We start from the raw sequence: 24,740 nt of genomic DNA on the forward strand, positions 1-24,740 counted from the left end.
CGCGAAGTTGCTATAACACGTAATGTTGTTTGTGCCATGTTTCCAGTTCTCAGTGCTGGGCAACCGGCACAAAGGCCTGGATCCTGAACTGAAACAGCTTGACTCGGTGTAATGAAATTGCCTGGATCCCAAGTGCATCCTCCTTTCTGCATCGCTGTATCGGAACAATCGCGTTGCCAGACACAATGGGAAAAGCCCGAGAGGATGTTGAAGATGCTTCTCGCCGCTCTCGTTTTTTGGCGAAGATTTTAAATGAGATGCGATTTTCTCAGTTTTGTTGTGGTGGAAGTAATACTTGAGTGCATAAAAACACGCCAAGACTCATGGATACAGTTTGGTGAATATTGGTCTCCTCTGCTGCCTCCCCTCACTTCCCCCATCCTCTTTGCTTGTACCCCCCCCCCCCCCCACCTACTCAGCATGGAGCCATGTTAAAATGATCCTCCCTATTGTCTGCTGACGGTCAAAATCCAACAAAGCGGGTTTCACTTACCATGAGATGAAAAGATTATGAGCTCAAACATCACTTTAGTTATGGGTCAATAGCTTAGGGTTTTAATCTATCAGCCCCCAAACTGCACCATTGTCATCATCATCATCATCATCATCAAGGGGATCAGAACACTGGCACAGATGTCTTTGCTTAATCTTTAGGGTGCTGGGAAATATGCAAAAAGCATGAACTGCACAAGGATACAGAGATGTGAGAAACTTTCACTGACTAGCATCCTGAACTGTCACTGAGTCATGTGTAAGGCAACACAAAATGTTAGTGTGAAATTAATGTGGACTTTGAGATATTATCCACTAATCTAACGCTATCGTTTGTTTTCACTTGATGTCCCGGCTCCCATCTGTAGCCAGTTTGCACCAAACAATCTGTAATAATAAGAATAGAAATAAAAAGAAGGATGGCTACAATAATTATTCAAAAACATAAAATCAACAATGGGAAATATGTAAATAGGGCAGAGTCATAAAATGAAAGTCAAAGTAAAACAAATCTGTCAAAGAAAAAGGTCATTACATAAAATGTAAGTCTATAAAACCAAGTTTTAGTAGGTGGTTTAAAAGATGAAACAGATGTACCAACCAGAGCTTGAGACACACCAGGAGTGTGTGATTATAAATGTTATCCAGTTCATCTTCAATGTAGCTGGGAGCCAGAAACATCAGAAAAGGGATCGGTGAAGGCTTTAAAACTCGGTAGAAACCGCTGATCATGACTTATTTAAAATTTGAATGATTATGTGATGCATTTAATTGGACTAAGGAGGCAAAATGTGGCTAAAGAGAAGGGCTGATCTTTCGTGACTGCATATTTTATTTGGACATGCACAAGCCTCCAAAGGTCTGGGCCCAGCTCTAATTTGATGACTTTGGTTAAGGGCTTCATTTGTCTTGGCTAAAGAAATTTTGACATGTCTAATAAACCAGTCCTTCCAGGAAGTTGCGATGTTGATGAAAATTTTCCTGTGAATTCTGCACAACCTTTCAATTTTGTCCAAAGACAACTTTTACACAAAATTGATAGCTACGACTAATGTGAGAGCAGGGTGCTGCAGTACGTCACTTTAATGTTCAGTCTACCAGCACCTGTTGGGTTGATGACAATTTTACTGAAAACCAAGAACAATGAAGGAACAAACAAAATTCCACTGCATGCTTTTTCAACACATTTAACATTTGTCACTTTGCTAACATTCAGCATTTACCTTTGCCACAAAGCCAGGAAGTTCCAGAGGAACATTTAAACTGCAGCAGAATACTTTTACCTCTGATAACTAATATCTGTTAACTAATGCATATTTTATACATTAAACAGCAATTAAAATATGTTAAGTACTTTAGGAGCTTCTCTTTGAAGAGTGCATTATTGTTTTAGGAATGGGGGAATGCCTGTTGTTACAAAACTGCAATAAGTCGGAAAAATGTCCTATTCACTGAAAGTTCATTTGTCAGACAGCCCATTATCCCGAAAACAAATGCAGATTCTGACACTGCAAATTTGTCTGTTACAGTAAAATCACTTGAAATATTTGGTGTAAGGCCAAAATCCCTGCTGATTCAACACCATGGACAAAGCCAGTAGTCTCTGAACTTACTAACTTCTGGGAGAGTGTATATTTTCAGAGCAATGGATATTTGTTTTTAGGACAACAACGCTGTTGGGCAAATTGGCTTTTGGTCCAAATGGACATCAGAACAGTGACAAGGCACCTTAGGATTCAAGCCTGGTGAAGAAACAATGGAAACTGATCACCTAAATGAGAACATAGGAGAATAGGAACCAGAACAATACCTGATTTAAGTTATGACCACTGTGAGCCAAATGCATAAATTGTATTTTTATCAGGAGCTCGTAAATGAAGTCACAGCTTCATTAATTAAACATGAATCAGCCAATGGAGTTGAGTGTGTTTCGGGATTATGTCAGAAGATTTCTTGTCACTGCTATCATTTTATAAGTCCAGAATGGAGGTTTCATATGTAATAGTAGAGAACGTTTGAGAAATAGTGCAAAGGCATTGTGATGTGGAGACAGTTTTATGATTCAAACAAGGAGGTGGCTGATGTTAAAATGCAGGATGGTTGGAGAGAGAAGACCCAGACGTGAGAACAGAGCGATTCTATGTGAGTCTCCTTCAGTGAAGTCTATCGAAGCTCCATTTAGCATTTATAGCAGGACGTTCATGCCCTTATCCCGTCACCTATCACCTGCAGGGCACATCACACTTTAACAGTACTTTTTGCACCACTGTAGTGCTGCGCACAAAACAGCTGCTTTGGTAAGTGTCAAGCTAATGTCAAAAAATAACTTGTCCCTTAATATCTCGAGCAGGGGAGAGATCTACAGTCAGAAAATTAAAAACGCCCAGATGTGATTGATGTGGGACAGGAGTGAAGGTCTGGACCTCAAAGTATCTCTGACTCTGTCGTCTGCGTGGAGAGAGTGATTCTTTGCGTGCCGATTAAACTTTGAAGTATAAGGCCACATTAGCTTTTCTTCCAGTGATTTATCACCCAGTTCCCTTGACTGTGTCCGGGGGCTTCAGACTCGTGGGTGTGATTTATTGCTTCTGATTCATTTAAGTTCTTGAATAAACATTGTGTGAAGTTTCATTAATATCCTGAAAGGTTGAACAAAAATGATACCTGTGCTGAAGTGAAGTTCTGCAGTACTTTGTATGTAAATATCTCAGACAGGCCAAGGGTAAATGCATTTAGCAGATTAGAGGGGAAATAGCTGCATTATTTAACGGCAGTGCCAATCTTTAGTTACTCTAATGATGTATTCATGTTCGGTAATCACCATTAAATAAAGGTGAATTTGGTCTCTGGCTGTGTTTTGAATCACCCAGTCAAGTAATTTTATTTGCCTTGATGTAACTAAACTTTAACCATAGAGGTGGCAGATTAGAAAAATGCTCAAAAGAAGCATATTTGTAACGTTATCCTGACAATAGAGGTGTCGTCCAGAAGTGGTCATTTTGAAAGGCAAAAACTTTAAAAAATTCTGTTTAGTTTGGAAGTTTGGGATAAGATTTATGAAACATGATTTAAGTGGGACAGACTTACATCATTACATTATTATATACAAAGTTGTACTTAAAAGTAGTAAAAGAAGGAGTCATCCAAACTCACATTAACCTCACAAACCTGAGATGATCTTCAGTTTCCCACAGCATCAACTTTAGAAACCAGGACTGGTATATTCATCTTATTATGGAATCAGTTCCTCATTTAGGTCAACACTAAACTTTTCCCGCTCTTGCGTGCTGCCTGTTGGTTTCTTTATCTGCGATTAGTGATGTGATGCTCTCGCCGTAACTCCTCATAGTGGGTTGCACTTTTCTCTACAAAGAAGTGTCAGCTGAATAACGCTTTAAATCCGCAACATAATGATAGCCTCAAACCCACATGAAGCTAGCTTTCCACCTGACAGAAGCTGTTTACATTCAGCTTGTGAAATCCATCTCAACAGTCTGACTTTGGTGGAAATGATACATCGCATTAGCGTGGCTGGGATTTTAATTAACGCTAAAAACAAAAGGCATTTGCTCCTGCTCACTTTGACAGTGCAGATATGAAAAGTGAAGTCTGTGTCCATATGAAGTAGCTCATCCTGGTCTGCAATTCAGCTCAGGGATACTTCTTGGATGACGTGTGGCTGGTGCGGCGCTCAGTGTGGAAAACAGCAGCCATTAGTTCCATCATTAACATTCCTTTGTGCTGCACTGCCAGCACAGAAGGCTTCTTTAATTAAATCAGCAAGGAGCGCAACAACAGTCGCCATAAGGCGTTTATTTGTCTATACGTTCTGCCTGCGGTCGCGTTCGTCCAGGCACGCAGTCATGGGGTTATGGGGCATATTTTCACATTGAGCTCAAGGAAGGAACAGCTCCTCCTCATCTCAACGAATCTGAGTGCAGCTGCTTGTTTACTGGGTGATTCTTTGTGAGAGGACAACAACAGCATTTTTTACACTGCTTGCATCTCTGGAGCTCTGCTGCTGGCTAGTGTGTCTTTGTGTGTATGTGTGTGAACATTTTTAACTTGTCTGTTACCAGAACCCGCCGTGTTTCATGCTTAATATTGGATTTTATAGTGCAAATAGTAATAACAGTCATTATATTTGTGTAACACATTTCTTTACGACAAAACAGATGAAACAGAGTGAAGCAATACAAGATGTTAAAGGTACCACAAGGAATTATTTCGGAATATAGAAAAATGGTTATGTTTCCACAGTAACAACCACAAATATAATTTAAAAATAAAATTCGCTAAATAAAAATCTCCTGCTTTTATCTGGCTAATGTATGATTCACTGTAACTTTGCCTGGGAAAATGTAAACACAGGCTCATTTAATCTCATTTCATTAAGAACAACTATACAGAAATCTTCTGGCAGATAGTCTTATTAACTCAGGTGCATCATGTAGAGGCAGCAGTAATAAATTGAGATTTCGTAACCAGTTAAAAAATCCTTGTAGTAACTTTAACATAATGTGGTTAAACAAGATAAAAACAAAACATCCAACAGAATAAGACATTAACAAATAATAAAGAATAAAACTGGTAAACACAGAGTTAATAGGGGAACACAAATGCAAGTAAAAGAGTAACTTGTAAAACTAAGCAAAGAATTCTGAATAAATGTTTATTTTTCAATAAATTTTTGAAAGGCTCATTATTTTTTTTTAGCCCCTGGCTAGATGCCAGACTTTAGAGAAAAATATTACAAAACACAACAAAAGAACACAATTGTGTGCTTCCAACTTCATGGACACCGTTTGTGTTTGGCCCTCGCTATGTCAGCATGATAATGGCCCCACGCACAAAGCCAGCTCCATAAAGAAATCAGTGGCCGACTTCACTGATGCTGCTGTGGCTGACAATTAGGTTACAAAATTTTGGAAAAGACAGAAGAGCGGAGGCTGTTAGAGCAGCAGATTATATCCATGAATTATACCTACCAAAATATTTTGATTTACATCTAGATCTAGATGGTAAACCCAGATCAAGTAAAACTAAAACTACTAAAACTTAAACTAATGAGACACAGACTGTGATTTTTGTGACTTGTTTGACTAGTTAGAAAATCAAATGTTTTTGTTTTTATGTCTCATTTGGATTTGTGGGTCTAGTTTGACAATTAATTTGCTTATTTGAATTCAAAATTATTAATGCTTTTCAGGGACAGTCCCTGCAAAGTGAAATACTATTTTACAAGAAAGACAGGGCAGTAGATCCTGCTGGTTGATGTCTCAATCACGTTGTGCTTGTTTTGGCCTACAGAGGGGGCTGCTCATTACAGCAGCTTCACTTCACTTAATTTCACTTCACTCTTCTTCTTCTTCTACTTGCTTGTGCTAGTTATAGAGAAAACTGCTGTGGCCAGAAATGAGCATTTGTCAAGTGCATCCACAACATCACCACAATCCACCAGCACCACTAAACATCTTTTGGGAAGAAGAGTTAAGGAGAAAGAGGAGGAAGGTTTAAGGTATTATTACTAAAGCTGCCAATTTGTGAGTAAAGAGAGAAAGGAAGGAAGTGAAGGAAGAAAAATAAAAGGGGAGGAGATAGATTGGAGGAAAAGAAAAAGAGATTAAGATAAAGAGGAGCAGAAGGAGGAGGTGCATTGTGCCTGTTACTGGTGTCTTACAGTGTCTGATATTTTTGTCTCTGTAACAGTGTGTCAGTCTGGTTGTGCTGCTTGTTGCCTTCTCTGTCTTGTACATATAGATGTGAATGAGTGTGTAAAATGTCTTGAACCACAAAGCTGCTCTGTACATTGATTTTAGTAGCTCTTTATTTTGTCAAGCATTTTTCAGTTCATGTTTGGAAATCAGAAGCCTTTGCCTGTTTGCGTCTTCGCGCCCCCTCGTTGTTGCGTTCATGTCTTTCCATGCATGCTTGCGGACGCGCATGCCTGCACACATGTCGTTGCATCTGTGTTTATAATATGTGCATGTGCTCTGTGACAGAGTAGCAAAAGCACGGAAGGAATTCCCCAGCGTCCCAGGTGCCGGAGTGTGTGTTCAGTGGAGGGTGAGGACCATCTGCCGGGGCTGGGTGAAATCAGTGCAACATGCAGGTGCTGAGGTATTTACCCCAGCACGCAAGGTAAAAAACACAAAGCAGGGGGTGGGGGGGGTCACGACCCACAGAGAGCGGGGTGTTTGGCCTAGAAAATTCAGACCTCATGGTCAAATAAAGCATGCATAATTGAAAGGTCTGTCACTTTTTTTTTTTTTTTAGTTAGACCACAAACCACCATGGTGCCATGTATTTAACAGTGGTAATCTGTAAAATCCATATCCAATACATAATTCCATATGGAAATTTTGCTGCGGTCTATCTATGACAAAAACACACAGATCATTTAATAGACAGTTCTTGAAATTAGGGCTGCAGCTAGCAGTTATTTTAGTAGTCAGTATTCTTAACAGTTAGTATTCTTGATAAGAAATACTTTGGCCTTAATAAAGAGCAATAGTAAATATACACAAGAGAAAATAAGACAACAACTAATAAGAACAACTAATATTAAATGTAAAAACCAAACCAAACCCACTGAATATACCTGCTGTGTTGGATTGGTGTATTTTAGGCTCCAGTTGTGACTTACACCTCCTGGTATTTTGCTCTCTGGGGTACTTTATGCATCACTGTGAGGGAAGTGTATGTGGATATCATGATGTTCAGGCTTTCACCAACTGACTGTAGTGTTTTATGTTCTGTCATTATTTTCCTGAGGAAATCTTGGCTAACTTAAAGACATCATAACTAGCTGCCATATTAGATCTTTAATTAATAGATCATAATTTCCATCCATTGCCAATGGTCAATGCCAACACTGGAACTAACTTGCCTTATAGGTAGCAATGGAGACTGTGCAGTATTAGTGTGGAGTCTGGATGATGGGTGTTTGTGTAGCATGCATGACTGTAATGCAGAGTTCACCTCACATGACTGAACTGCAGTTAACTAATGTTAACTTTTCCAACCTTTAACCAATATTAAAGACGTTTGCATGGGCAGTTGTTGGTATTGAACCTAATCTGAGTTTTTTAGAAATTCTCAGTATTATAATATCTTGTCTTGAGATAGGATTGCATCTACCAGTATCACTTAGGATAACATTAAAGGCCACTGTGCAGCTATGATTAACCATTAAACCATTACTTAAATGCCTACAGTGGGTTCAGGGGGCTGGGCGTGAAGCAGGTTCTATGTAGGGACCCCAAAAGGCTCAGGCTGTCCATGGACTCGTTGTTAGCTGCTAAGATAGGATCCACAAATTCCACTTTGGAATGTTCAACAGTTTCAGATAAATTTCAAGCAGAGAATCCGAAATATAAAGCCCAAACCAGTGTGGCTGCCTGAATATTACACACTTATGAGATACAGTAGGGAAACCTAATCATTTCAGAACCATGAGCATTAATCTGCTGCTGTAACAGCCTCCACTCTTCTGGGAAAGCTTTCCAACAGATTTTGGAACCTGGCTGCAGGGATTTGCTCACAGACCTCACAGAGCTCCAGTTTGTTCCAAAGATGTTGGATGGGGTTGAGGTCAAGTAACTCTCTGTGCAGGATAGACAAGTTCTTCCACATCAAACGTGGGGAATCATAAGCTGGTTTGTGTTGTGTTGTTGTGTTGTTGGAAGCACACTATTGTCTGTAATATCATTGTATGCTCTTGCATGTGCTTAGCCTAACCCTAAAAAATAGTGGTGATGTTCAATCATATTGTATAAGTAAATTCGAGTTCCCCAAAATTTGTTTGACATCTTCAGTGCACTATGGAAGTATGGAATTTCATTTTAGTAGTTTCCAGGTCTGGATGAGTGTGGAAAAGAGGGAAAAGAGTGTGGAAATATCTCTGTTTCCAGACTATTGCCGCTATTTTGTTTTCTAAAATATAATATTCTGAGTGAGAGTGTTTTTGTGTTTTTCATGGCACATGCAGCAATATCTTTGAATTACATATATACTTAGCATTACAAATTAACAAATATTAAGCTTGTCTGAACATTTAGGAGCATTTATAAGCAAAGTAAATGGACTATTATTCCAGTGTAAGGAAATCAGTTCTTTTATTGCTTCATCCATTGTCATTTCCCTGAAAATACATTTTTCAATACATTTCCAGTTCGTATTTATAAAAGAGGCTCAAAAGTACAGTGGTACAAAGTATAGAGGGCACAGTAATATAGTATTATTTGTTCAATATATGAAGGTATATTGAGCTGAGAATTAGTGTAGTTTATGTTTGGCCAGAGATGTCTGATAGTGGGACATCATCCAACTTTCTGCGTAGGAGTTTTTACTGAACAGTCACAATAGTTAAATGCAAATTTCCCTGAGCTGATATAAAGCCTTGATGGTTTTCCAAATGGGAAAAGAAAGCTTGATGAAAACTTTGCATAAAATAGCAATTCTTTGTGGCAACATAATATCATACATAGTCAGAAAGTAACATACAGGTGAACAGTTGGATTTTAAAACCATTTATTTGCATAATAAACACCCAGTTATTTGTACGCGGGTGTTAAATATGGTCTGAAAAATCTACTGATGGTTGGTTTTGCGTCACTTGGTTTCAAATCTGCATTGATTATATATTTCTTTTTGTTTTAATGTTTTTCTCCCATCATTTTTATACATTAATATAAGCTAAAGCTGTACATTATAAATCCAGCCACCAGATCAAGATCATTCATCAAATTGGAAGGCGCAGTATACATGTCTAGTCCAGCACAGAGCAACAGCACACCAACGGTATGCCATCAATATATATAACACATGCTCATAGCATAAACCAATTAATTCTGCTTCCATTATTTATGATCTGCCTCAGTCATTGAGGACACTGGGATGTTGAAATACACACAGCTTAGAGCCCTCCAGTCTGCCATACATAATTCTTTCTGATGAATTGTTGTACAGATGTTTGCATGTTCTGTCTGCAGACTGCAGTACACGCGCTCAACAAAACCAAGCCTTTCACTGTAATCCTGCACGCAGGGAGGGCGGGTGGATAAAATTAAACAGATATGCTTATCTAAACTATTTATTAAAGAACCATATCCGAGATATAATCCTAATATGTTATCAAGAGCCGGGGGGATTTTGGACGTACGTGCAGCGCAGAAATCCAGGTGTACGGGGTCGTAAGTCGGGGGATTAGCAGAAAGGTTATTGTAATTTTTTAAATAACACAAAAGCAGATTTCATTATTAAAAGGCTGAACGGACCATCTGGGAGGAGGAAAGTACTTTGGTTTCATCCACTGCGCTGTGCTGTACTGTACCTCCATACACCAATTATTATTATTGTTTTTCATCAACTCAGACCAGCGGGTCAGTTTAAATGAAAAGCATTTACAAAAGCATATCTGATCATGTACTTGACTTGTAGCATGAGGACACCACGGTCTCTATGAATAGATTAACAGACTGTACTAGTCTGAGTTATATCAGAATCACTTTGTTCACCATGTACAATGGTTTGACAGTAGGAGTGGACAGCTTAACCTGTACAAAGGGCACACCGGCACAGACACCAGGATACAGATTGTTCTGTACCATTCGTATTGGTTTAACCTGGATTTTAAATGTTCCATCACTGCACTCTGCAGCACAATTCACTCTGTGTCAACCTGTAAATCTGTTCACCTTAATGTCACTGACAGACAATAAACACACGTGTGTAGGTTTCCCTTTTATGCATAAAGAATGCAACCATCAGCAGGACAAGTCAACATGTTTAATGCCATCTTCATTTTTTATACATTATCTTTGCATGGCAGCAGCAGCGTGGGTATCATTAGGAAAGATCATGATTATGGTAAACAAACTATGTTTATAATTTTAGGCAAGTAAACTATTTGGTTATGGCTAGAAAAAGATTGTGGTTAAGGTTTAAAAGAATGTTAGCAAGAATTGCTGGTGTGTGAACAAAGGTGCCACCAACCTGCCTCACACCCTAACTTTCTGCCTCACTGCAGGAAGAGTACACTACTGTCTGCACCAAGACATGACAGTTAAATGTGGGCAATATGGCCAAAATCATATATCACAGTATATGTATTTTATATCATGGTAATTGTATATATCACAGTACAGTACTTGTTCTGTAAATTCAATTAAGAAAATTACTGTACAGTGTTACAGATTTTAAGGTTGACGAGCAAATAAATACCAGTCTGGCTGGGATGCCTTCTGCTCTACGAGTTCACTCTCCTCCATGTTTATTTGTCAGTCTTATGAGGCCCAAATCATGTTACCTTGTGAGGCAGCTGGATTTGTGGTACAGATGTCACAATACCAGACTTTTAAACTTCAATGCTAGTATGAAAAAATTCTACTTGGTGCCCCTTTTGATACCACGACAAAAAGGGAAAAAAGTCCTGTGCACACATAACAGGATAATTCTTTCTTTTTAAAAAATTAACAACCTGCACACACTGCTAGTACAGAAAGAGTCACACAACACTGTCTGTTGTTTCTCTGTTTGCTGTCTAACTGTCTGATGGGAATTCTGAGGGAGATCAATCTTCAACATGAATTCAACATAAAATCTAATATGACAGCCTTCGTGGGACCGTTCACATTGTTTCAATGGCAGCTCAAAAAAAAGCTCATAGCAACAAAGATTATCAGCAAATATGGAGACAAATTAATAGGGTCTCATAAATTAGCATTTACACACAGTAGGACACACTTAGCCCTCGTAGAAAACAACCCCAAACACAGTACAAAGTGTAGAAAAAGTGCTGACGGATACAGACTCACTGTTTGCTGCGCTGCTGTGCTCATATTCGTCAACGACTCCCTAAGCAGACTCATGTGACACCAGCCACCTCGTTTTTGAACTGCGCTTGCAGCTTTCTGTGACAGGTACGCCAGTCGGCATCAACATATCCAGCCACAACAGCCGCGACTCACGGCCCGGAGGTTCATCCGTTCTGACGGATATTTTCTGTTTGTTGCCCGAGGGATTACAGGCCCCGAATGAAACAAAGGCACAAACATAATGTTTTGTGTTGGAGTTGCTTCTATCTCCTGTCTGCTGCAGAGACTATGCAGTGCAAAAGGTGATATTTTTTTTCCAGTCTTTTTTTGCTGTGTTGTTTTTTTCATCAAAATAATATTTCATGAACAGACTGGACATTTTGTACTTTAGCTTTATGAGTAAACATTTAAAGATATCTGCTTTACTTATATAGTTTTAACTTAAATCTTACAGTACTGTATAATGTTAGGGCTACTGACTTATGTGTTTACTGTGCCTGCTCAAAGTGCTGACATGATCCTAAAAGAAGAACCAGAAACACAAAAGACTGACTATTAAAAAAAAACGAAATGGCAACAAAAAGTTGGGAGTGAATGGTAGTGTCCTCAACTAGCTAAGATGTCTAGCTAATTTTTCATCAGAAACAATTCCTTCAGCAAACTTCACCAAACCTCACGGTTATGGTTGTGTTAAGTTGTGCTCAGTTGTGTGAAATTACCTGTTCTTTCATTCTCTGTATTGTTTTTACATAAGTTTACATCTGAAACACTAAAAATGTTCTTTGGTCACCAAATTTAGGGGCTTGTTGGCCTGTGAGGCCAGTGCTTAAACATATTAGTGTATACAGTTTTAGTTTTGCTGTAGTGACATTACTGCGCCTAGTCTCTGATCGATCACTAAAGCACTCATATATCAGCACAACTCACAATAAATCAGTGACCTAGAGAGCCTCCGCTGCTCGACATCATTTAAAAGTTAATATGGCCCTCAGGGACCGACAGAGGAGCAGGTGGGAAATACGGTGCATCTCCCTGTTAAGACAGATGATGTCTGCACATTTACACATGTGACACAGAAGTGGAACTTCATTGATTATTTAACAGAGTTTCCTCTGTCCTGTTAAGTTTATATCTACAGTTTTTAGTTTTGCTGCTTAGATATTAATGATATTTGCTGTAGTAACATTACTGCACACTTTGAAACATTTAAAATTACTGAAAGGAGCCTCTCTGATCAATAATTTTCAAGAAAACTCTCATGTATCAATACAAAACACAATTAAGAAATCACCTGGAAGGCGTGCGCTGCTCGACATAATTTCAAAGGTAATATAGCCTACAGGGATGGTTAGAGGTGTGGGTGCAGGTCATTTGTATATTTTGTAGCACCGTTTTTCAGCAGAGCACAACAGGATATTAGTGAATAAATATTAGATACACAGGAGATTGTTTTGTGTTTAGCTACACCTGCGGCCTTTGTTGTAACTCCCACAAATCCTCAAAATTAAAAACTCACTAATGAGGTTTCAAATATTAATTCTGAAAGAGAGTTTTGAAACAGTGAGTTTGTTTTAAATTTCAGGAAAAGTGGTGGACTGCATGATTAAACAAATTCAAAGTAAGTAATAAAAGGATTTTTATTTTGCCACACAGCAAATACAAACTGTTCATTCTCAGGATGCTTGCAGCAGAATCAAATGTGGTACACATTAAAACTGTACATCTACATCTTTGTTGTACTGCACCTGATATCAGCATCGTAAAAAGTCCAGCAAGTTTGTCATGCATTAAGACATTTAAAATAATCTTAACTCAAGCTTTCGATCGTTTCTTAAATGTTTCTTATTTCCTTCACGTTTTGTCAAGGACACCTGGTCAGGACTTTGCCTGCAGAGTGGATCAGACCCATGACCTTCTGCTGACAGGACACTCTCTTTCAACCATCAGGCCCAGCCTGCCACCTCACAACACGGTCAAATCCCCCAGACTGCTCATTTCACCACGGCAGTGCAGACTGTTGGTATTTACAGCTGATGAGCACGCTCAGTAGGGGCCCGTACGCTGATGTATGTGGAGAGTCACAGTCATGCTTTAGCAGGGGTAAATTCAGAGGCATCGCACAGTCGGGGCTCTCACAGCCCGCAATATTGTTTAGAGGGAGAAGGAGGTTGGGGCAGAAGGTCAGCCGCTCCATACACAACACAATTAGAGAAAGACACACTGTGGCGTGACTGACTGCATATCTAATATCACAGAGGACATTTCCAGTAAAGGACTCAGTAAAAGTCTGGACAGGACACATAACACTGAAAAAGGAGGAACAGCCAACATACTTCATATATCGATATACTATCATAATCGAAAATGTTTCCCAGATTTATTGATGCACCATTGAGTTACATATAGTTTCTGGTAGTTTAAAGGACCAGTGTGTAGGATTTAGTGGCATCTAGCGGTGAGCTTGCAGATTGCAAGCACCTTGTCTCACTCTCCCCTTTAAGCATGTATTTGATCCTACAGTGGCCATGAAAATCATGCAAAACACAAAAGGATGTATCTAGAGCCGGTGTTTGGTTTGTCCTTGTGCAATATAATAGACCCAGCGCCATTTGTAGATTCATTCATTCATTAATTTTATAAAACGATACTTATTTTCAGGTGATTATACACTCTTGAAAACATGCATTACTCATATAATAATATTATATTAATTTTGTGCCACATTCTGCCAGTAAATCTCCCTAAATCTTACACACTGGACCATTCAAACAATATGCTCTCTGATCTCTATCCTTTGAATATTAAACGCTGTAAAACTGGCTGTCGGATACTAAGCATTAGGGCTGCCACTTTTTCAACGAGTAAAGTTCAAACAAATGAGAACTAGGATGTAAATCATTCAAATTAACACAACCCATGTGGCCTAATCCCTAATTACCTTTTAGATTTCGGTTCGTTCGTGGTGCCTCTGCTGTCCCACCTGAGTGACAAGCTAACAGGTCACTACAGATTTGCTGTCGTGGTTATACTACTGTTGGAAGTTACATTTCACCAAGTTGGCAAACAGTCTGTGCCTGTGGTCAGCTTGTATTGTCGATGCTGATCTCACATCAAAACTCCACAGGAACTTAACAGTCCACACTTGTAGTATAATCCACTTCTGCAAACTGCAAAAAATACTCACCTTAGCTAATTTTTCATCAGAAACAATTCCTTCAGCAAACTTCACCAAACGTCACGGTTATGGTTGTGGTAAGTTGTGCTCAGTTGTGTGAAATTGCCTGTTCTTGTATTCTCTGTATTGTTTTTACATAAGGTTATTTAAAACACTAAAAATGTGCTTTGGTCACCAAATTTAAGGGCTTGTTGGCCTGTGAGGCCAGTGCTTAAACATATTAGTGTCTATTCCTGTAGCATTGGTTTTGGTTTTGGTCTCCTTGAACAGTGCTGGCTGTGTTTGCGAGAAGTCGACTACCAACATTCAGCTTTCATACCCTCTCAGAACATTGATGTTGCACAGTTTTTAAACCACAATGCCAGTGTTTTTCAAAGTAAACATATATCATTAATCCATTAGAACATAATTCCTTGGGTCTTGTCTTCCTGCTGTCTTTATAGCTTCATAAATTCCTTCCCATCAATATGTAGTGAAGAAAAAAAAGACCAAAAAAAGGACAAATTGAGAAAGAAAAAAAAAGTTGCTTCCGTTGTGTGATTTCAGTGTTGCTTTGCTCTTTTTTACAGTCCCACCCAGCCTGTTCTGGGTTAGGCTGAATGAAGGGACGTGTGCAAATGGCTGTCTGAGACTAACATCTTTGTTTGCAACAAATTAGTAATTACAAGACATGAAAAATGCTGCACATAAACTACAGAGACTCCACACCAAAAGACACTATCAGCAGTCTTCATGTCAGCCTCTGGCTCAGGTTTTCCATGTGGCCTCATACGGGTTGAAGAGTTTCAGTTAAGGACATTCAGAGGGAATTCATACTTCAGCAAATATCAGAGAGAGACACACAGATCTTTTATATTGCTTGGAAAACAGAATTAATTATCACCATAACAAATGTCTGCTGTCTTCATCTGTGGGTGTATGTGTTTATTAGTGTGTTCTTGTACTTGTGCGCCTGTGAGAAGCAGTTTGAGTTTCAGACATTTGGTGAGAGGACAGTTTTACAAAGTGAGGTTATTTTGAATCCTCCTCACTTCTTTGCTGCAGAAATTTATAACTTTTGAAATGAATGTGTCATTGTTGTATCTATCTTTATGGTTTAAGGTGCTGAAACGCTAAAAAAGTGTGGATTTACTGTGGCTGCAGATGCTCTCTGCTATTGAGAAATGTTGATCAGATTTGTCAGGTCGCACCTGTCCCGTTGACAGTGCCAGTGCTGTCTAACTTCATCTCTTCAATGAATAATATGTTTGAATCAGATGGTCTTTTGAGGATATTTTCACTTCACAAACACTTTGGATGCTCTGTCATCTTTGTTTCAGTTTATATGTACGGGAACTGTTTCTATTTGAAGGCAACACTATAAATTAAGTTCAGAGTTTTGGATGAGGATACACACACGGTCCAGTTTAGGAGAGTGTTGGAGATAAATTCAAGGTTAGTTTAAAGGAGAAATATGAAATATATTTACTGTGCTAGATCATAAAACAGAACAGAACATCTGTTTTTGTTTTAGCCACATTGCTCTTTTCACATTTATTCACCTTACATGGGGCTAAAATTAATACTGAATGTTTGCCGAATTAGTTAGCGGCTGTTTGTGAGTTTTAAGAAATCATTAACGACCTTTTAGAAAGAGATCAGACAGACAACTGAGTTATAAACAGCAACTTACAGAGTAGGACTCATCAACACTTGTCATTGTCAATGTGTAACGTTGCACTCGTGTAGATTTGGTGTCCGTGCAACCTGCAGGCAACCTGGGAGGAGGGGTCAGGGGAAACAACCTGCTTCAACCTATTTAAAATACTCTCTTGGATTGCAGTACCCATGTTTGAACGAAACCAGGAAAGGTTTACACTCCTCCTTGTTGGTAGTTTTAGCAGCACCTTTTCAGCACTGTGCAGATTACGATACAGTGCCACGCCGCCACCAGGCCGGCGCAGTGCCGCAACTGCTGTTACAAATAGAGAAAAGTCAAAATAAACAAAAATAATAGTAGTAAAGGTACAGGAGAAGTTTTGCTTAAACTGGGTAAGATAAAGGTTTGATGCTGAAATGTAATCGATAAAAATCCCTCACAAGTTGGACTGATACAAATTCTCTACCTCTTTGGGCTCTCCTCCTTGCTCTTCACAGATCAGTAGCAGTCCTCCAGCCCCGGCCCCAGTCCTGATGATGTAATTATTTCCCAGTGGCACCTGGGAGCCACGGCCGCCATTCGGAGGCATCGCTCACAGCCAAGTATGCAGATGTTTCTAATTGCTTTCCATTACCAAGAATAACAGCTGTTTATATCTATCAGCAAATAATTCACAAGAGTTCCAGACTGTTAGGATAACATATCCCACCTGGTCACCATCACCAGTTGTCAACAGCCGAGCACTGCGCTTGCCAGGCCTCTTGTTTACCGAATCCCCCGATAAGCTTGGGCTTAGAGTCACCTTCAGCCATCTTGCTTTGCACCTCTCAGGATTTCCTGTTTTATCTTACAAGTCAATCTTTTATTATCATCACAAAGAAGGACCGAAACTGACATTTTGCTCTTGTTATGATACCCTGTGCTGTAATAATGGCCAGTTATAGCAAAGGGGTTTTACATTTTTCGTGTTAAGCTCTGCTAAATATTTATCATGTTACCAATGGGTCATATAACCACCGTGTGATACTGTATAAATTCTCAAAAGCACGGTATCATAATATCATGATACATGGAAAGATTCATGGTAGTGGTTTATTTGTGAGGCATTGATAGTAGTGTTCTTAACTATCATCACTGCTCTGATTGCACAAAAAAGTAAACTATTTTTACTCAGATTTTGTGGATATGGTGGTGTGTTCTGTATACTATGGCAGTTTTCCTTAATTAGATTTAAAAAATAGCAATATATCACCACAACACTATTGCAATATATTGAATTAAGACCTTTGTATCGTACACATTGTGTTGCCAGATTCCTTGCAATACACACCCGCACATGTAAGCTGAAAAGTGTCACTAATAATGGCAAATCCACCAAATTGTGACCAGCTTTTCTGATGTTTTTAGTCTTTTTTTTTTTTTATCTTGTTTTGGTTTTACGGCACATTAATCATTGTGCTCAGACTTGGCGCTCTTGGCTGTTTTCAAAAGCAAACTCTGATCTGATCAAAATCTGATCTGCCCAAGCAGAGACAGATAAAGGTGCCATTTAGCAGCTGAAGAGACACACATTTTTCTCAGGAGTTGGTGGAGACCAAAGCCAAGCAAAAAGTAGAGTGACAATTGGACTTACATTCATCATCAGTTATGTTTTGTAAGCAGCAGAGTTGGGACCAAGTCATTGTTTAGCAAGTCTTTGCATTCAAGAACATAAAATTTAATATGCTGACATACTTACGATATCACTTTTGTACAAACTAAGTAGTTTTTAATGTTGCTGCAAACAAGTCGAAGTTAAAAGACCCAATCCAACCTCACCTTATGACTGAGCATCTCAAGGTCTTTCTAAAGGGGAACAGTCGGCAGCTGGTTCCACAACTTTGCCTCTCGCCTCGTTTGTTATACCGAGTTGTTGAGTTGTGCTGCCGGAGCGAGCAGGCTCACCGCGTGTCCACAGAGCTGTTTTATTTCTGAAGTGATGACTTGGTCGCATGGTGCTTTAAATATTATTGGCCTTGCAGCTCCTCTTACATTTCTTTTCATGGGGCATCAACCTTAATTTGGTCCAGCAGTGAAATCAGGAAAGCTCATCATTGTCCCTCCCTTTCACTTAACTGAAAGAACTTAAGATCTACGACGTCTCTCTTTATGCTTCAATCAAATTGTCAAATACAGGTCTATGGAGCATCCACCTGTGAGTTTAACCTTTTAGCTGTCACAGCCATCTTCCACAGCGATTCTAAACATTTAGTCTGATGCTTATTTTCTCTTACCTCTATTTATTGTTCATTTTGGATGGGGAATTAAATGTGAATTGAATGTACTGCAGTGGATTTGACAGTGTGTCCTGGAGACTGCACTTCTTCTCCAATCAACTGGGCTTTGATCCCTTTTTTTATTATTTACCATCAGCTGTGGTTTTTGGTATGTAATCTGAGTGATTCATAGACAGCAAATTTTGCTCTTCTCTGGCGTTTGAAATATTGCGAAAAAAATCCAAAGAAAATGCAAATTAGGCACATTTCCATTATCTGGCTTGGAACAAATAATTTAGGCTGTCAATGTGTTGTTTCATCAGACGTTGGTGGTATAGGCTACGTTAACTGGAAACAAAACTAGTTGCAGCCACAAAAGGCCTAGACGAAGACAAAAAAGAAGTAACAAAACCAGTCACCTTGACCACTTATGTGAGAAAAATCTAGAGCGGTAGGTGATTCAGGAACTGTCTTGAAGTGGAAACAGCTGATCAGTCATGTGTGTTAAATGTTCGCTTCATCAGAACTAGGGTTGCACATTTTCCTCAAGCTATAGTTTAAAACATTAACAAACAATATTTTTTCTCCTTCTAATTTTTTTCTCATTTTAAGCTTCCTTATTCAACAAATGGCTACACCAGGCAAAACAATGTCTGATTACTGCCATTGATAGACTATTGATTAAATCAGTTAATTCATTTCAAATCTGTTGTATGTTTCCGTCTCCCATTAATTGCATTCTTTTGAAAATGACAAAAAAAAAACACCTCAAGCGAGATTAAAAACTTTTCTGTGAAATTGAGGATGTATTTTTTAATTTTTCTGTTTCCATCAACATCTTCTAATGTGATACTTCAAACTGTGCAGAAAAATACACTAATGGAAACACTGCTAACCTTTTTAAAGTGAGACTTCTTGTAGCTGATGTTTCTTATTTCTCTGTTCAACCATGATGGCTGCTCATACAAACTATCCAGTTTCTCAGTTAACTGAAGGTAAATCTGTTGTAAAATCTGTGTCACTTCCTGTGTACCAGAGGTTTTCCCCCTGAGAATACCTAAACTTTACTGAACGTTAAGAGCAATACACAAAGTGAGATAAAAAAAAAACATGAAAAAACAGTGCAACAAAACATATTTAAATCAGAATGTCACAGATAATTACATTAAAAGTAACATGCTGACTAGACTGAACGGTGCGGCCTTCCCACAAATGAAGTCTGCCTTTCAAGCGCCATTCCTGTTGTCCCCCTGTTTCTGGCGGCGAGGCCCGGCCCAGTATTGTGTGTGTGCTCTGTCTGACACGCTGGCTGTTGGGAATGAGCCATCTGACGGGGAGTGACTGCCAACAAGAGCAGAATGTCATTATGAGTGGAGGCTGCTGCGGGCCTGCCACCATCATAGGGAATTCATCACCACAAGTGATGATGATAATGGACTTTGCTGCAAATGACTTTGGATGAGCAGTGTTTTTGGCAAGCGGCGCAGGGTCTGACTAGAATTTTTTCTCCGTACCTCAGAAACGGGGAGAAGGAAGCTCTGGGTGTCCCAGCTGGGCCGTGGGATGCCCTGTGGTTGAGGAATTGACATTGTGTAAATACATTGTGTTTGTGCTGGATTGGACTTCTGGGTTGTGTTACAGTCGGTGTTGACGAGTCAGTCAGGAACATTTTGATGAACTGTACTGTCTGGATCTAGCAGAATAAATTACATATTTACACTGGTGTTCAGTGATCTCAAGCTATTTTTATGACCTTAAAGGGACAGTTCACTCCAAAATCAAAAATGTTTTTCTCTACCCTGTGGTGTTGTTTATCCACATAGATTGGTTTGGTGTGAGTTACAGAGTTTTGGAGATATCAGCCATAGAGATGTCTGTCTTCTCTCTGATATAAAGGGACTAAGTGGCACTTGGCTTGTGGTGCTCAAAACACCGAAAAAATCCTTTTAAAGAATTCAAAACCACTGTCTCTTTCAAAAAATCATAACCTGGTTACTCAAGATAACTCAGACCTTGTTGTGAGCAGTTTTATGTGGGAACTAGAGGCTGCATTTTTTCGGGAATCCAGTGGGACAGGCATCAAGACTAGGACAGGACAAGAAAAAAAGAGGTAGAATCATAATAACACTATGTCATTTTTTCCTATATAAAAACATGGAGACAGACTTGTGTGGACTATGGAATGAAGGGAACAGGATGGGACAGGAATCATTCTTCCAGGATTGGGACAGGACATGAGTATTTTTGCACAAATGGAACGGGGCAGGAGTGAAAATCCACTTGAAAGGAACAAAGCAGTTCCAGTAAATTCTAAAAAAAGTTCTGATAGATCCGACTGCACAGAGAAAGTAGTTCCTTCATTAAAACTACTCACAACAAGGTCTGTAGATTATCTTGAGTAGCTGGATCATAATTTCTGGATTTCAAGTGTTTTTCTTTTGCCATCTAGTTCAATTATACTGGAGAGAAGACAGAAATATCGGTGGCCGATATCGCCAAACCTCTGGAATTTACCAAAACAGTATAGATGTATAAACAGCACTCCAGGCGAGAGGAAAATATGTGTTTCTGATTTGTGGGTGAACTGTCCCTTTAACCACATGAGTCATTCAGTCACACATTGATAAACATTTCCTATTTGGACTAATGACATTTCCAACAACATCACAAACACTGCTTTTTTACATTTTAATAAATCACTTTCCATAATTGGCCGGTTCCCTCATGTTCGCTCCTCTGAGAGCCCAGGGATTCAAAAATAATTGTCCAACTTTGCCAGAGTGCTCAGAGCAAAACTCATCAAGTGATAACTTTAACCGCCTAGTATCGCCTCCACGGGAGAACATAGCTTTGGGGAGGTGAAAAACTGTGACGACTCCATTATGATCTACAGGAAAAGGAACTATAACAAGGCCGGGGCTCATTATGAAAAGTGACAAACAACAGTTAGTTGGGATTGGGAGGTTTTATCACGATTCTTTGAAAGAATCCCTTTCAGTGAATATGAAATGCCTCATTAAAGAGGCACACTTGAAAGCTTGCACAATTCGACGTGAGATCAAAATGCAGGTTGCCGTCACGAGAGGGGAGATTTCATTTGCAAATTAAATAGTAGGTAGAACGGCTCAGTGATAGACTGTTGACCACATAATTAGCAGTTTCATCCCCTTTTTTCATAAATGCAACATTCTGTCATGCATATTCAAATATGCGCCCTGCGCTGCCATTTTAATTGGTTAAAGAGTTTCAACTGACAACAGAGACGGGAAGGATGGCGGCTCTTTTTTAGGCAACGCTCTGGCCTCGCCTGAAAGAGCCGTCAGTCTGTCTGTCATGCAAAACATCTTTCGGGGTTTGTTTACCAGGCATGTAGCGGAGTGAGTACTCTCTGGCAGCTAATGTGACAGTTGCACTCTGGCTTTCAGTTCAGTGGACATGTTGTTTTGGAGAGAAAGCAGGAGGATGGTACCCAACTTATCTGATTACCGATGATGTACATCACACATCCCCGACCGACTTCGCAGCGAGACAGCCAAGCGAGAAGGAAAGGATGTTGGATATCTGTAAACAAGGCTTGACTGACGTGGCGGCAGACAATTTGTGAGGCTCAGCTGAAGATCCGTGCCACATGCATGCCACTGAACTGAAGGGTATCAGAGTAAAGGCAGCCGCACAACAAGACACTGCGGGTCAAATCGGCGGTCATACGACACCTGATGAACAGCTTCATATGCAGCTTTATGGCACAGTCCTGACTGCTGACTCAACCCATGGATTGTATTGTAATGCATAACCCCTGATTAATACTGATTTAACATATATTCTATGTGTGACATGTTTCTTTCCTTCCACCTATTTTAATACAGATTTTGAATTTGTGTAAAAAAAAAAAAAAAACATCAACACCAGTGGAACTACCAGAAATTCTAAAAGATTTCAGGTTTTTGCACTTGTCATATGTAAAAGCGATTGTGTTTTCCATAAATCGTAAACCTAACCATAACTGTTGATGTAGAATCAGCAAAACATGACACCCAAATGTGATCGAACATCTTGTTCGAAAACTGCACCCATGCTGCTACAACAGCCTCCACTCTTCTGGTTTCAGGCTTTCCCCCAGATCTTTTGACCTGGCTGCAGGGATTTGATCCCATTCAGACACAAGAGCATGAGTGAGGTCCAACACTGATGCTGGGTGATAACGTCTGGCTCTCAGTCGGTGCTCCAGTTCATCCCAAAGGTGTTGGCTGGGGTTGAGGTCAGTGTTCTGTGTGGGTCAAGTTTATTCACTGCTGGTATTGACTACTAAAGTTCTGGTATCATGGCATCCTAATCCAGATGACTTGGTGGTTTAGGATAAATACCAGATGACTCCAGTGTTCCTGGTCTGGGTTCTAGTCTTTATTCCCAAATTTTTATTTGGTATTTTCAATTAAAATTAGCCCATAGTGCCACATGTAACCCTCAAAGGGTTCAGGGAAGCTGCATATCCATTGAATCTGCACAAACAAATGTGAAATCTAGCAGTTACGGAGCTCTTGTTCTGGTGCTACGAATTTAATTAATATATTATTGTGTATTTTGGGTAAAAAAGTTACTAATTATTTGCAGCTAGATTGTGTATTTTTTTTTACTGGCTCACTCACAGCCTTCTGTGTTACTACATGATTTGTAAAGCCAAATGACAGAAGTGCCATAAGCCTTGGAGAACATGGAACCATATGGAATGATATACAACTCCTCCAGCTTCTGTTTTTAACATGCAGTCAACATGCCACCTGATGTTCAGGTAAATAGCTGCTTATTTACCTGAATTCATTTGGGTTCCAGTCATATGGCAGTCATATCTCTCTCCACCTCTTTTACTGTAATAATTTCATCCATGGGTAGCTCATATTTCTTTCAGCATCATGTACCCTTATTTTTGTTATGGCTAAATAATGCCACAGGGACCTGCGTTAACTGTAACCAGCCGTAATCTCAATTTGCAATGCATATGTTTCAGAAAAGAGCCCCACAGTTAGTACACAAAACCCCCCATGAGCGCCCAGGCAGTGACTGCTGTGGCGGAGGTCCATTAATATGCATAGCTTTGCTAAAAGCTCCAAAGTGACCTACATGACAAGGTTCAGTATACACTCCAACTGTGTGCTACACTTGTGGGACTTAGCCGCACGTGTTACCTTAATTAGTGTCTTCTTGCCACGGATGGCTTTTTTCTGGAGAGGCTGTTGAACTTACCCGTACACTTGCATGCCGCGGTCGCCGCAGGTCGCCGCGGTCACTCCAAATGCCTGGCCCTCGACAGCTTGGGCACCTCTCCACAGCCGACAAAATGGTCGCCATTAGCCTGTAGAGGAGGGCCGCTAACATCCCCATTAGATGCACTTTAAACTCCTGCGGTGTGTCCCAGCCGTCAGACGATGACACTCCAGCTCTTCCAGGTAATCCTCGAGGCCCTTCACCGACAGGATGTATCAATTAACAGATTTGTTTGCTTTCCTCTCCTCCGACCTCATTTGCATAGCAGCCAGCTAACGCACTGCACAAGTTCAAGAGCACTGTTGACACTGTATTTTTGTTTTTTCCCTTTATACCCTGAAACAGTCGGCAGAGGGGCCAAAACTAAAAATTACCATACATATTACAACTCAGCTGCTCTGCTGATCTAAAAGTATCCAACAGAAGTGGTTCGGAGCACAGAAAGTTACAAGATGTTAGCAACCACTCCGGGGCGAAGCATTGTTGACACTCATTCCTGTTCAGTCTTCGTCAAAGGGGAACTTAGCATTTGCAATGCTAAAGGACAGCTGTTGCTGGCAGGCCTCTTTCTCACTGGCGGAGGCACCACTGTTTAGGGCGGTAATCTGTCAGGGCGGTGGCGTAGCCAATGTGCTCTACCCCTCGGTGGAAGCAGAGAAATGTGGCTCGGGGCTCTATGCATAGCAATGAGGCCAGACAGATGTAAAAATCCACTGTGGTTTTACAGCCTCAGTGCTCTCTCTGTCTGTTTGCCTGGATCCTCCCCATCAACCTTTTGAACGCATGCATTCCCATGATGCAACACTGTTGCAAGGACACATTTATGCTGTTTGAGTGGAGGCCTTCACCGTGATCCAGATAATTCGTATATTCCCTGACTGGTTTACATTTGTGGAAACAACACAGCAGAATAACATCTTAGTGAAAACCAGACACAACTAAACTCTCTTCTGTATTTCATGTGAATTCCTATTTACTTCTTATTTACTACTTAGTCTTATTTACTTACTCAGTTCTGGACCAATTTCAAAAAATGATTCCCCTTTCTACTAAGTTGTTTGTTAATATAGAAAACAGCAGACATAGAGGAATGAGACTGA

General features: G+C 39.9%; 1 long non-coding RNA gene across 1 annotated transcript in view; it reads left to right on the top strand.

The window, feature by feature from the left end:
- Window positions 1–24,740, top strand: part of LOC146320075 (uncharacterized) — a 110,482-nt gene that overhangs the window by 27,130 nt on the left and 58,612 nt on the right. Inside the window, exon 2 of the long non-coding RNA XR_014771499.1 lies at window positions 16,621–16,725. This is a non-coding gene — a long non-coding RNA (uncharacterized LOC146320075). The remainder of the gene's footprint in view (window positions 1–16,620; window positions 16,726–24,740) is intronic.

Source organism: Lutjanus erythropterus, chromosome 10 (assembly GCF_056507025.1).
Source record: "Lutjanus erythropterus isolate fLutEry1 chromosome 10, fLutEry1.hap2, whole genome shotgun sequence".
In the NCBI taxonomy this organism is placed as follows: Eukaryota; Metazoa; Chordata; class Actinopteri; order Lutjaniformes; family Lutjanidae; genus Lutjanus; species Lutjanus erythropterus.